This window comes from Suricata suricatta, chromosome 8 (assembly GCF_006229205.1).
Source record: "Suricata suricatta isolate VVHF042 chromosome 8, meerkat_22Aug2017_6uvM2_HiC, whole genome shotgun sequence".
In the NCBI taxonomy this organism is placed as follows: domain Eukaryota; kingdom Metazoa; phylum Chordata; class Mammalia; order Carnivora; family Herpestidae; genus Suricata; species Suricata suricatta.
In genome coordinates this window covers 57,111,833-57,120,370 of record NC_043707.1, presented here as the reverse complement: position 1 = coordinate 57,120,370, position 8,538 = coordinate 57,111,833, and the positions used below count along the sequence as shown (strand labels likewise).

At 36.7% G+C, this 8,538-nt stretch overlaps 1 pseudogene; it reads right to left on the bottom strand.

Moving 5' to 3' along the window:
- Window positions 1-2,098: 2,098 nt before the first annotated feature.
- On the bottom strand, window positions 2,099-8,538 carry LOC115297616 (annotated as a pseudogene).

Genomic DNA, 8,538 nt, shown 5'->3' with positions numbered 1-8,538 from the left:
ACTGAGATAGAGAAAACTGTTTGCAAAGGCAAGGAGATTATATTCATTTATTCAACAGATATTTATTGAGCCTATTATACATGCTAGACTGTTGGGATATAATCTAAGGCAAAAACATATATGGTCCCAGCTTTCACAGAGCTTATGGTCTATGAAAAAATGGGTTCAGCTAATAAATCACTCAAAAATGTGTTTTTATAAGCTGCAATAAGTATAAAAAGCAATATAAGTGTATATAATAAACAGAATTAATGCCTTCTCCTGAGTTAATCGAGCATGTTTTATAATCCTATTTTGTCTCTACTGTGGAATTATTTATAACATAGAAAAAATTAGTAGTCGTTCCTCGGGTTTAAACCCTTGCACATAGTGTTACACTACATGTCATGTTACATTAATGCTATCTACTCATGTATATTATATCACTTAATGTGTAGAGCAAGGTACTTAGAGCTAAATATATCAATTGTTCCTTCCAATACCATGTGCTATTTAGGTCATATATTTTACTTTTAACATATACTTTAAGCATACAATATGTCACTATTTTGATTTAGACAAAGCTATCTATTACAGCTATTAAAAGTAAGGAGGAAAACTGAATTCTGTGCTTTTATTCATTTATTCCATATCAAGGTTCATCCTTCTTTTTAGTTTATCTGCCTTTCTGTCTGGTTTTATATTCTTTCTGCCTGAAGAATTTTCCTTAATATCTCTTGTGGTGCAAGTCTACTAAAAATAAATTGTGAGAGTGTGTGTATGTGTGTATGAAGGCAGATATTTTTTTCCTTCACTTTCACAGATATTTTGGGAGATATAGAATTCTATGTGGGGAGTATTTATTTATTTTTTAGTACTTTAAACATGGCAATTCATTATATCTGGCTTGCATGACCTGAGATGAGAAGTGTATGGTACTTCTTTGGTCTTTTTATGCAATCTGTCTTTTTTCTCTGGCTGCCTTCAAGTTTTCTTCATTTTCATTTATTTTCATGAGTTTTAGTATAACAGGACTTGGGGGGTGTGTGTGTGTGTGTGTGTGTGTGTGTGTGTGTGTGGTGTTTGTTACTACTTTAAAATTTTTTTCTGCCATTATTTAAATATTTATTCTTTCCATTTTCTTTTCGCCTCCTGGGATCCCAAGAATTATACATTTATTAAACCAGGTAATATTGTCCAATAGCTCTTGGATCCTCTGCTCGATTTTTATACTTTTTAAAATTTCTTTTACCTATCTTCAAAGTCATTAAGGTTTTTTTTCTTTTCTTCTTTTCTTGGGGGGCAAGATATGTTGAGCAGAGGAATCATTTTTAATTGGTTGTATTGGGCATAAGCATGTTCAAGGCATTTCTTATCTTTGTTACTGTTTTTTATTTGCTTCTAGCACTTTTACTTGTTTCTTTCTTATAGATTCCATTTCTCTGCTAAAATTACCCATCTAATTCTTCATGCTGTTCACTTTTTTATTAGAGATTTTATCATATTACAGGTGAATCTTGAGTGGGGAGGGTACAGATACCAACCCCCTGTGCAGCCAAAAGTCCACATATAACTTTTGACTGCCCAGCAGACTACTGGTTGGGCGGGGGGGGGGGGGTGGTATTTGTAAATTCCTTATTTTGGCTACTCTTTACTACAATCCCTACTACCACAGATTTATTACAGCTGAGAGGATTTATTCACTAGATATTCTGTTATTATTAGCCATTAAAAATTAGGAAGAGACTGGAGGGCATTTAGAATGGGATAAGGAGAGGACCCAGAAGCTCAAGGGAGAACATGAGGTCTTACCTAGCCTTGTCATCAAGAAATGGAGAGCTACACCAGATCTAACTTAAATGCTAGCTTCTCCCAAAGAGTTCTCAGAAAAAGGCCTCAAAACAATTTTTCACTGGACAAAAAAAATGTCAGTGTTTCTAGCAAAGATCTTGACATGAAACACCCAGTTTAGGAACAATTATACATAGCACCACGACAGAGCAGGGATGGCGGCAGACTGGCATCAGTTCACATGCTACTGTGGAACAGAAATCTCTAGGGGCTAGCTCTCACTCACAGATGAATGTGATGTTTTACATGAGAAAGATGTAGATGTTTCTTAATAGATGTCATCCAGAGGAGCTTTCTTCTTGCTGCCAGATTGAAAGAATTTCTAACTGTAGTAATATTACTTAGTTTTACTACAGAACTCCTGGAGGTGCAAACAGGATATTGGGGATCTTCTTTTCCAGAACCAGAATGGTTTAGTGTACAATCACATCCACAAGGCTTAGCTGATTACCAAGGAGAAAACTTTTGGCTGTTATTCCTTAAAGCCTTTTCAAACACAGGCAAGTATCTAATTGTAGACTTCTGGGCCATGTTTACCACCTTTTTTTTTTTTTTTTTTTGATCATCCGCTTTTAGGAAAGAATGCAGAACAACTGGTTCCAGCAGATCTAGCATTCCTGCACGGTCATGTCAAGCAGGGTTCTCTCCTTGAGGTCCTTTCCAAAGAGGTGATGGTCTCCACAATGTAGGTGGAGAATGCTCTGGTCGTCACCAACTTCATTCAGTCAATTTCAACCATCAGCACTTGTTGAAACAGTAGGTGGTTACCATCCAGCAGTTTCTGCAGCTGTTCTTGATTCTAAGAATTCTTCATCATCCTTAACTCCAGTGGCAGCTAAAGCCCATCTTGCTGATTCTATCTGCACATGCTTCAGCCTAGGCAAGCTTGGGCTGTGCTGCCATGAGGGTCCACTTAGAATGCCCAGAGTCACCCACAGCTCTCTACAAGCTGTCTGCAGGCCAGTAGTATATTGTTGACTGGCAGTCTTACCAATAATGTAAACTGCTGATTAACACATATTTAGTAAGTTATAAGCATTTTATACTGTATTCTTACAATAAGGTAAGCTGGACAAAAGACAATGTTAAGAAGATCATGAGAAAATATATCTATCGTGCGGTACTATATATTTTTTTCTAAAAAAGGCATGTTATGTGGATCTATATAGGTCAAACCAATGTTGTTCAAGAGTCAACTGTATAACATTGACTTTAACATTCTGCTCATGGTTTTTCAATATACATGTCAGATATGAGCCCGGCTCTATTGATTATTTTTTTGTCTCTTAGAAATGCATTATTTCCCTTTTCATAGACCTCATAATCTTTCTTAGAAAGAACCTAGACATTCTATCTAAGACAGTAGATACAGAGGTAAACAATTTTTTTTTTTTTTTGCTGGGGAGGGCTAGAAGTTAGCAGGTCTTTCCTTATGTTCGCCCTTTATTGTGTAGATTTGAAGCCACCTAAACACTTGGCTTTGGCTTGGGTTGTTTTGTTCCTGTTGCTATCCTCAGTGCACCTTGGTCACCTAATTCCTGTGGAGATAATTTGTGTTCAGGTTGGGGATGGTCTTCTGTATGGTTTTATCATTTCTGACTCATCCTCAGCTTTAGGTCTTCTCCTTTCAGTGTTCCTGAGAGTTCCTCTTCAGTCTTGCTCTATCCTGGTCCTCCTCCAGGAGAACTGTTCACCTGTTATTTGTAAACTTTAGTCTAGTAGTAGAGTCTACTCATCCCTATTCCAGCTGTAGTTCTGAATAAGCAAGTATTCTGATCTGTCCTCTCTTGGGTTTTTTTTTTTTACTAGTTTTCACTAATGCCCTAAAGACTATAGTGCTTATTGTTCTACCACAGTAAGGTCTGTAAGGGCAGATGGGGAAGAAGTACTTAAATGAGGCTTGCAGTTTTCCTGCTGATATTATCATTCCCCTCCCCCAACCCTGCACCATGAAAGCCCATTCCCAGAACTTTCACTTATCTTTTTGTGAATATCTTATGAGGTTCATATAGAAAGACCTATAAGTAAGTATGAACCCCCCCTGTACACACAGCACATGAGGCCTCCAAACTCACACTGACTTGCAGTCAGCAGATAATTTGTTAACATCTCAAGCTGCATTACTCATATCATGCTTGGCTACAGCATCCCAGATGAAGAAGTGCTCAGGTCCTATCTTTTCCCACAGCCTTTAGTCTCTCCTTAGAATGGCATTAGTTGGTTGTGTCAGGACCTCAGGATTTTGGTTCAAGAAACGTCATGAATTTGCACTTTGCCTGGATTTTTTGTTTTGTCAGGGTGATAACAGAACTCTTTCCATCACCCTTCAATCCAAGAGGAAACTGGAAGTCCAAAGCCATGATTTTTATGTTGATATTTGAGATGAGTAAGAGTTTACTAAGTGGAAAGGGTTCTGCCAGAAGAGATTCCCAGGTAAAGGAAACATCATGGTACTGTTGGGAGGGAGCATAATACTTGCAGCAAATGAAAATTGAGCAACGAGGGCAAGGTGGTTGAGCACAGATAATGAAAATGAATATGGGATTCGGGGAGACTGGAGAAGCGGCACTGGTCACGCCATGCCTACACGTTATTTAGTCCTCATCCTGTGAACAGCTGGGATTTTGTAATGTATTATGAGCAATTTTCAGAATTTTGTAAATAAATCTTGGGTACACCCTGGAAAGCTAATTAAAAATCATGTGGGTAGAACAAGGGAGAGATATATAGCTGTCCAGGTAGAATAAGATAGCTCTTTGGAATAGGGAAATAGGAGTGGGTATGGAAGAAAGGCCGCTCCTGAAAATAAAGAGAGAGAGAAAGAAAAATGAAAAAAGGGATATATTTTTTTGAAGAATAAGACACATATGGAGAATGGTGAGGAGTTCAGGATGGCTATTCCAGAGGTAAATGAGAGGATTTTTAGGAAATTAGGCTAGAAATGAATTAAGATGACACGTGAAAGACCATGTAGGCCATGCTAAGAAGCCTATATTGATGTACAATTGATTGATTGATGTACTAACTATATCACAGTAAGCTTTAAGCTGAGCTGTGACATGATCATGTTCAATTTCGGGAGAGCTAACATAAATCATGATCTGTGTAGACAGGATATTACATTCTGAACATTTTTAAGCCTGTGTTAATGCTAATATATATTAACATGGTAAAAAAAAAGAGACAATAATTTTCTTTACAACAAATGAGTAAACTATTAAGATGAAGAAAATTTTGTTTTCTTACCACCATCCACTGAGCAAAATAATCTGTCAGTAAAATATACTAATCATGAAATAGGAATCATGGTCAACATAAAACTCATTTTGAAGATAAAGAAGGTAAACCAGTTAATAGATCAAAAAGAGGTTATACGTGATAATTTACCTTTTTTATGGTTCACTAAAGCATAAATGAAAAATTTGTTATGCTTTACATCATACCAAATTTATAAATTCAGGGTTAAAATGTAAGCATTCATTATATGTCATTTTCTGAGTTTTTAAATGTTATTTTCTTAATAGATTCAATCCAGCCACTTATTTATTTAAGTTCTCAGTGAGCACATATTGGGCCCTGAAAACATGCTTGGTACTGTGGATGCATGGGTTCTGAAAAATCAGATGACTTAAATTGTGTTCTCAAAGACTGTCTAAAAAAGAAATAGACATTGCAGTGCAGCAGAGTTACAAGCTAAAGCATGCAAAGCAAGTACCAGTGTGACAGTATGAGGCAGGCTGGGGGCTTTATAATAAAGTAAATAAGGCAAGACTTTTTTATATGAGTTGTCATACATTTAATTCAAATCATTTCAGTGAAGCATTATGAAGTATGCTATACCAGCACTATGTTCACTGTTTGGGTTACAGTTATTGATAAGATACAGTCACTGATTTCAAGAAACTACCAAATGAGATAGACTAACATAACAGCCAACTATAATATCATATTCTAGTAACAGTATAAACTAAATAGAATTAATCTAAAATAAGTGTTGGAATGAAGGTTCACTGCGGAAATGATGAGAACTGAGAATTGAAGTGTAAATAGCTTCATCAGGAGTGAAATGTTAGATCAGTACTTCTTGGCAGAGGAGAGAGCATGACAAAAAGCAAACACATTAGCCTTTATTTTGTGCTCCCCAGGACACTCTGAGGCATTCTTTACATGCCCTGCACAGCAATCATTCTAAGAAATAGGCATTACCACTTCCCTTTAGAGATGTGAAATCTCTGACCCAAAGAGGTAGGTACCTTTTCTCAGGCTACTAGGCTGTATGAGACTATGTTTTAAACACCATGCTCTCAACATGTTGGGATGATGAGTGAAATGATACAGCATATCAGAAGACTGTCAATAGCTCAGCATAGAAAAGCACATTTCTTTTCTCTTCATATCTTACTGTTTCCATGTGGATTTTCTGGTTTTAGCTACTCCTCCTTTCAGGCTTATCATTGGACTTCATCTCCAATAGCCTGTTGCTATTAGGTATAGGAAACTTTACCTAATCTGCCTTACGTGGGGATATGAGTAGCTAGATGCAACACCTAGCAGGTCTGATTTATGGATCCCAAGTGGCCACAACCATTGGCTCTGGTCCCCTCTGAAAGCTGCCTCCTCTGGCACTGTGGAGGCCTTGCTCCTTGAATTTGGAAATGCCTCTTGCCGCAGACCGATGTTTTGGGCCCCAGTGGTTACTCTTGCTACTTTTAGGTCCTTCTCCTTACTAACTGGCTACTCTGCTGCCCATGCTTTCCACTACTCCCTGTGACACTGAACTCACCTGACTGTTTTCCCAGCTCAAGTGGAAGAAGTTTCCTTTTTAATGTCTTCTCTGTAGGGACAAAGAACATTTTCTGTTTCTTTTTTAAGCCATGAATTGAAGTTAGTAAATATGAGTTGTCATTTTGGTTACTAGGCCCTATTTTATTCTGTTTTTATATGAATATTTACAAGCTACAATTGGTCAGTAATTTTAACATCTCCATTTAGCTATGTATAGTCAAAACAAAGAGTATTTTTAACGTAGCATTTTGTCCCTCTAGCTTTTGAGGCCTGAAATTATTCTTTCCTATTTTTAAAACTTGTCCCATCTGATTTTCAGTTGACTCCAGAGTTTGCAGAAGTTACCTTAGTCACACAAAAATAAAAGGACGAGAAATTCTACCTTTCTTACCATCAAAATTGTTTTTCCCTACTAATCAGGAATCCCATGTCACACAGCCCCGAAATACTTAATAAACCTCTCCCAAGATTTGTTAAAAATTCTCCTCTGTCTTCCTCTATTTGAACTGCACTCTTTTATTTCTGTTTTCCACATTATGTTCTTTTCTTCCTTAACTAGGACCATTGCTGTTATCATTAATATTCTTGTGTGTGTGTGTGTGTGTGTGTGTGTGTGTGTGTGTGTATATGTAGGCTTTCCACAAGCCAGTCCCCCCAATATATCAAAAAGTAACAGAAAGTATAAGAAATAATGTTCAGAACCAGCAAACATGTCATTTATAATGATTTTAAATATATTTAGGGAACATAAAGAACAACCTTCATGTGACTTACACTCCATATGGCCCTGTTATTTGAGAACACACATGTATTATAAATGCCCAGTCAAGTCCAGCACATACATGTTACAATTCTGCAAGCACTTAACTTTTAGGTATTCTCCTCATAACTTTAGCAGTTCTTGGATATCATTTTCATACAAAATGAGCACATAAAATCCATAAAAATTATAGCAAAACAAGATTTGGTGTCAATTTTAAAATATTTGAATGAAGTAAAATATAGCTGGCTGCTAACTTCCAATTTTGCATTTGTGTAATTGAATGATCACCATATAGATAAAAGCCTACATTCACTCACAAAAGCTTACGTTTATCAGAAAACAACCTAGTTCACCAAAGTTCTTTTTCTCTATTCATTTTGAAGCATTTTAAAATCCTATAACTTTCTCAGTTATATAATATATCTCTATCATCTTTTATTAAAACATTTAAATATATGTATATATAGTTTCTTAACAGCAAATACAGCCAATTGCAACTGTAAATCTGAAAAATATCTTTTTGTTAGAAAAAGTAGAAGGCATTCCATGAGGACCTATTAACAATTGAGAAGTCTCAGAAGCTGGGGTCTTGGGATAAAAATTCTGATAAAAAATTGAGGACTTCAGCCTCAGGGAAGAACTACTCAATAATCCTTTTTCAGATTGATTTTACATGTGAATAGATTGTCCTCTTCCACTCTATGGCTTAGAGTCTACCCACTCTAGAAAAAAAACCTGTCTCACTCATCAATTTTATACCAAAAAAATAATGAAAACAATTCATCTTATGATAATGCTTTAATTCAGTTTTATCAAAACTGATACCATTCTGAATCTCAGCAATTATGACTCATTCTAGAAATATCACTGTGTGACGATCTATCACAAACTTAACAGCTTAAAATAACACACAGTTATTATCTCACAACTTCAGTGGTTCAAGAGCCTCGGCACAGCTGAGCTGGATCCTCTGTTCAGGGTCTCACACCAAGGAGCAAGCAGGCTCCATTCTCCTCTGACTGGGGAAGAATCTATTTCCAAATTCATCCATGAGAAGAATTTATTCCTTGTGGCTCTCTGACTAAGGGACCAGGCTTCTTACTATCTGTCTCTGGAAACCCATCCTCAGAGCTAGAGGCGGCCGCAGTTCCCGACCACAT